Source organism: Xenopus tropicalis, chromosome 10 (genome assembly GCF_000004195.4).
Source record: "Xenopus tropicalis strain Nigerian chromosome 10, UCB_Xtro_10.0, whole genome shotgun sequence".
In the NCBI taxonomy this organism is placed as follows: domain Eukaryota; kingdom Metazoa; phylum Chordata; class Amphibia; order Anura; family Pipidae; genus Xenopus; species Xenopus tropicalis.
Genome location: NC_030686.2, coordinates 45,344,656 through 45,351,181, shown reverse-complemented (window position 1 = coordinate 45,351,181; position 6,526 = coordinate 45,344,656).

Below are 6,526 nucleotides of genomic sequence, written 5' to 3'. Positions count from 1 at the left end.
TAGTAGCAGTGGGGGGATAATAGCCTCTGGGAAGGGACTGGGGCTGTGGGATAGCAGGTATAGTAGGGAGAGATGGTGCCTATAGTAGCAGTGGGGGATAATAGCCTCTGGGAAGGGACTGGGGCTGTGGGATAGCAGGTATAGTAGGGAGAGATGGTGCCTATAGTAGCAGTGGGATAATAGCCTCTGGGAAGGGACTGAGGCTGGGGGATAGCAGGTATAGTAGGGAGAGATGGTGCCTATAGTAGCAGTGGGGGGGGGGTAATAGCCTCTGGGAAGGGACTGGGGCTGTGGGATAGCAGGTATAGTAGGGAGAGATGGTGCCTATAGTAGCAGTGGGATAATAGCCTCTGGGAAGGGACTGTGGCTGGGGGATAGCAGGTATAGTAGGGAGAGATGGTGCCTATAGTAGCAGTGGGGGGGATAATAGCCTCTGGGAAGGGACTGGGGCTGTGGGATAGCAGGTATAGTAGGGAGAGATGGTGCCTATAGTAGCAGTGGGATAATAGCCTCTGGGAAGGGACTGAGGCTGGGGGAAAGCAGGTATAGTAGGGAGAGATGGTGCCTATAGTAGCAGTGGGGGGATAATAGCCTCTGGGAAGGGACTGGGGCTGTGGGATAGCAGGTATAGTAGGGAGAGATGGTGCCTATAGTAGCAGTGGGGGATAATAGCCTCTGGGAAGGGACTGGGGCTGTGGGATAGCAGGTATAGTAGGGAGAGATGGTGCCTATAGTAGCAGTGGGGGGATAATAGCCTCTGGGAAGGGACTGGGGCTGTGGGATAGCAGGTATAGTAGGGAGAGATGGTGCCTATAGTAGCAGTGGGGGGATAATAGCCTCTGGGAAGGGACTGGGGCTGTGGGATAGCAGGTATAGTAGGGAGAGATGGTGCCTATAGCAGCAGTGGGGGGATAATAGCCTCTGGGAAGGGACTGGGGCTGTGGGATAGCAGGTATAGTAGGGAGAGATGGTGCCTATAGCAGCAGTGGGGGGATAATAGCCTCTGGGAAGGGACTGGGGCTGTGGGATAGCAGGTATAGTAGGGAGAGATGGTGCCTATAGTAGCAGTGGGGGGATAATAGCCTCTGGGAAGGGACTGGGGCTGTGGGATAGCAGGTATAGTAGGGAGAGATGGTGCCTATAGTAGCAGTGGGGGATAATAGCCTCTGGGAAGGGACTGGGGCTGTGGGATAGCAGGTATAGTAGGGAGAGATGGTGCCTATAGTAGCAGTGGGGGGATAATAGCCTCTGGGAAGGGACTGGGGCTGTGGGATAGCAGGTATAGTAGGGAGAGATGGTGCCTATAGTAGCAGTGGGGGGATAATAGCCTCTGGGAAGGGACTGGGGCTGTGGGATAGCAGGTATAGTAGGGAGAGATGGTGCCTATAGTAGCAGTGGGGGGGATAATAGCCTCTGGGAAGGGACTGGGGCTGTGGGATAGCAGGTATAGTAGGGAGAGATGGTGCCTATAGTAGCAGTGGGGGGATAATAGCCTCTGGGAAGGGACTATGGTTGAGTGGGGGGCACACAAAAGCACTCAAGCCAAGCCATGCCTTTTTATTTAATGCTGATAAATAGAGACATTAGCATAAAGTTAAGATGCTTTCAGAGTAGATTCTTTTCAATCTCAGTTTCTATTTTTGTTCCTTTAAGCAGATAATTCATTGTTTGATGAACACAATAAACATGTCAGTTAATGAAGAAGCCTGAGATATGCAGAAGCAATATATAGAGACGAGTGGGATCCTTATCTGCCATCAGATAGTGGGTTTATCTGTACTGTGCAGGATCTAGGGCAGCTGTTGGTAATAAGCTGCTGCGCACGTTCCCGTGCAGCCTCACAGGCAGGTACATCCTCACATCTAAGGCCTGACTCCCCCTCTTGAGATTATTTCTCTGTGTCAACAAGGAGCCTAGGGGCCGGTAATTAATCCCTTGCTGGCAGAGCCGTGTCACGCGTGTGTCACCTTCAGGTCTCCTTCCCAGAGCCTGATTACAGGCAGGGAGAGGTGTTCAAGTTGGGAGGAAGGGTGCGATCCTTTCAAGGGCACAATGGAAAATCTGCCAGTGTACCCTGAGATACGCGGGATCCCTGTATGTATAGGAAATGAAATAAAGGCAGTTCAGTACATAGACAACAAGAATAGAGCTGGCCATACACGCACCGATATTATAGTACAAAACCTCATTTGGTATGATATTCGGTGCGTGTATCGGATCGACAAGACGACTGATATCACAAAAGCTTCAGATAACGATCGTCTGACTAAAGGTGGCCATACACGTGGCGATCCGACGATGTTTCGTACGACCATCGGTCGCACGAAACATCGTAAGATCCGCCACACACCATTCAGGGCTGAATCGGCAGGTAAGGAGGTAGAAACAATAGGATTTCTACCTCCTTCTGCCGATTCAGCTCTGAAGGGAGAATTTTGATCAGGCGCCTTCTATGGCGCCCGATCAAAATTTTCAAACTTGTCCGATCGGCGAGTCGTCCGATATCGGCAGCTTCCTGCGATATCGGTCGACTCGCCGACATGCCATACACGCACCGATTATCGTACGAAACGAGGTTTCGTACGATAATATCGGTGCGTGTATGGCCACCTTAAGAAAAATCTGCGTTTAGGGCTGAATCATCAGGTGGAGGTAGAATTCCTACTGTTTCTACCTTCATATCTGACGATTCAGCCCTGAACATCAATGGAGGGAACAAACTCTCTTTCCTGCGATCAATTATAATGGAAGGTCCAGAGGAATTAGAGGGGTCAGAAGGTCTGGAGTGCCCCCATAATTTAGAAAATACTATTTACTTGATGTTAAAAACGGGGTTTACCTTCTATACCTGACTACAATTCCCAGTATTCCTTAAATGTCTAGATACAGGTTGGATATGTCCTTAACCCCTATCACTTGAGGTACACCAACATCACTTATAATATTTATAGCACAAAGTAAGGTGCTGTAAGGGGGCTGTGCCCAAAAAGACAGGCTCCCTAACTTTTAAAGGTGACCATACACGTAGCAATTCCGATCTTTCGTGCGCCTCTTCGAGCCGCCATACACACACCGAATATCGTATAAAACGAGGTGCATGTATAGCCGGCTTTAGTTTCCAGTGCCCCCTCTCCCCACACACAGCTGTTTCTTACCTTCCCCCCAGTTGGTTGGTCTGTCTGTAGATCTCCAGAACTGCACCCTAGGCACATTTCTACCCTGCCCACTCCCAGTTCCAACCATGTGTCTTGCACAAAACACAACCAGGTACTCCAATCTCACACTGCAGGGCAGACAGACAATTTGGGTAGTAGAAAAATGGGGCCTAAATCACTACCATGCATAGCACTCTATTTTTGATTGAAGGACCCATTATGTTAACCTCTGTATATACCCTTGAGTAAATTGGGAGCGTGTATATATATATATAAATACAAAACTTTGCAAAAATCGGCACTCACCAGTCCAAAGGGCCATGGCCGGGTGCTAAACCACAAAATCCATCCAATCTATAGAAAGCACTCACGGCATAGATGTCCAAAAAGCAAATCCTTTATTTAAGCATACTATCTACGCGTTTCAATCCACATGGGATCATCATCAGGATGACAATCCCATGTGGATTGAAACGCATAGATAGTATGCTTAAATAAAGGATTTGCTTTTTGGACATCTATGCCGTAAGTGCTTTCTATAGATTGGATATATATATATATATTTGCCCACGTGCATATGAGTATATATATATATATCTCCTTATAATATAATCTTAGCTCAGGGAGATCCCGAGATGGCTCAGAATAGAACATGCGGGAGGAGGTGTGATTTCCTGTATGTGGGTAGAGAAAAAAGAAGGAATGAGGGACGGGGATAAATGGTAGCATGTATGAAAGGCCTGCGGGGCTGCTGCACTGTATTATACCTATTATTTAAAGAGCGCCAACATATTCCCCAGCCCTGTATATAAAGATATATCATACAGGGAATAAGGGCTATACCTGTGAGAGGATGGCACGGAGAGAGGATGTACCCACATCTCTAATGGCCGCCCTCTGCCAAAACATAGGGGATTCTTCTTCAATGGCCCTCCAACTGTTGTTTGAAGGGGCGACCCAACTGCTGCCCCCCTGCATACCTGCTCTTTTGGCTCCTACAAATTGAGCCCCTCACCTGCAGATCCTGGGAAGGTAGCAGGCTTGAGATGGCGGGGGCCCAAGAGGGCCCGGTATCCCCCCCAGTCTAACCCAAAGTTGGGCAACACTGGCATAAAGTTACTGTTACCATCCTACCTTACTGTTGCCTAGTAATGCCACTGAACAATACCTGGGTCCTGACTGTTCTTACTAAAGGTCCCCATACACGGGCCAATCTGCTCGCTTGGTGATGTCGCCAAGCGAGCGGATCTTCTATGGGTGGGCGATATCTGGAGAATCCAGGATAATTTGATTGTTTGGCCTTGGGGCCAAACGATCGAATTATTACGACGGGTATAGGTAAAGTTGGTCCGGGGACCGCATCGATGCAGTCCCCGATCCGACTAGCTTTTGTAACCTGCCCAATCGAGATCTGGCCGATTTCAGGCCAGATATCGGTCGGGCAGGCCCGTTGGTAGTGCCCATACACGGGCCGATTAGCTGCCAAATCAGTCTAAGGGACCCATATCGGCAGCTAGAATCGGCCTGTGTATAGGGACCTTAAGGGCCCTCTGTGGGGGCCCCAAGAATTCCAATGGCAGCCCTGGCTCGCACTGCATTTATTTCGTTTATCTCACGAACCCCCCCTTTCCCTGCACTGTGCTGTCTCTCTCCTGCTGCTAGCGCAGCCTTCCCCACACTCCATCAGCTTGGGCAGGGACAGGGCTCCCCGCGGGGTGATTTCTACATTTGATAACTTTGGGTTTCCAAGGTTGCAAAACAATCAGCGCTGAGCTAATTAGATGTGAAATGAACTTTCAATCAGCTACCCGCCCCAGCACAAGCCCTGCTCCGCTCATTGATTTCAGCAGCCACAAGCGCTTACTTGCGTGGTGCCAGTATTGATGGCACCGTCATAATAAAAGGACTCTACCAACAGGAAAGAGCTCTGTGCTACAATTAAATGGGTTTTGACTTTGTATGATCTTATCAGCAAACAACACGGCTTGTATTTGTTTCTGAGAACAATGCTCAGTATTAATAGGGCAGGGAACTCTTATACAAATCATTTACTGGCATCAGTTCTGTCCTGTTTTCTGTCTTAATAGCAAAGTGTTCTTACCCACTGTAAGCAGCAGTCCTGCCCTGCTTTATGGCTGAGATTCTAGCTATCTGTATAACAGAGCATTCTGTCACAGTGGCACAGATCCTATCTGATCCCCCCATTGTAAGCAGCAGCCCTGCCCTGCTTTATGGCTGAGATTCTAGCTATCTGTATAACAGAGCATTCTGTCACAGTGGCACAGATCCTATCTGATCCCCCCATTGTAAGCAGCAGTCCTGCCCTGCTTTATGGCTGAGATTCTAGCTATCTGTATAACAGAGCATTCTGTCACAGTGGCACAGATCCTATCTGATCCCCCCATTGTAAGCAGCAGTCCTGCCCTGCTTTATGGCTGAGATTCTAGCTATCTGTATAACAGAGCATTCTGTCACAGTGGCACAGATCCTATCTGATCCCCCCATTGTAAGCAGCAGTCATGCCCTGCTTTATGGCTGAGATTCTAGCTATCTGTATAACAGAGCATTCTGTCACAGTGGCACAGATCCTATCTGATCCCCCCATTGTAAGCAGCAGTCCTGCCCTGCTTTATGGCTGAGATTCTAGCTATCTGTATAACAGAGCATTCTGTCACAGTGGCACAGATCCTATCTGATCCCCCCATTGTAAGCAGCAGCCCTGCCCTGCTTTATGGCTGAGATTCTAGCTATCTGTATAACAGAGCATTCTGTCACAGTGGCACAGATCCTATCTGATCCCCCATTGTAAGCAGCAGCCCTGCCCTGCTTTATGGCTGAGATTCTAGCTATCTGTATAACAGAGCATTCTGTCACAGTGGCACAGATCCTATCTGATCCCCCCATTGTAAGCAGCAGTCCTGCCCTGCTTTATGGCTGAGATTCTAGCTATCTGTATAACAGAGCATTCTGTCACAGTGGCACAGATCCTATCTGATCCCCCCCATTGTAAGCAGCAGTCCTGTCCTGCTTTATGGCTGAGATTCTAGCTATCTGTATAACAGAGCATTCTGTCACAGTGGCACAGATCCTATCTGATCCCCCCATTGTAAGCAGCAGTCCTGCCCTGCTTTATGGCTGAGATTCTAGCTATCTGTATAACAGAGCATTCTGTCACAGTGGCACAGATCCTATCTGATCCCCCCCATTGTAAGCAGCAGTCCTGCCCTGCTTTATGGCTGAGATTCTAGCTATCTGTATAACAGAGCATTCTGTCACAGTGGCACAGATCCTATCTGATCCCCCCTGATAGGGATTAAATTACTAAATGCTGTGATAGAGGTTAAATTACTTAATGCTGAATTTATACAAAT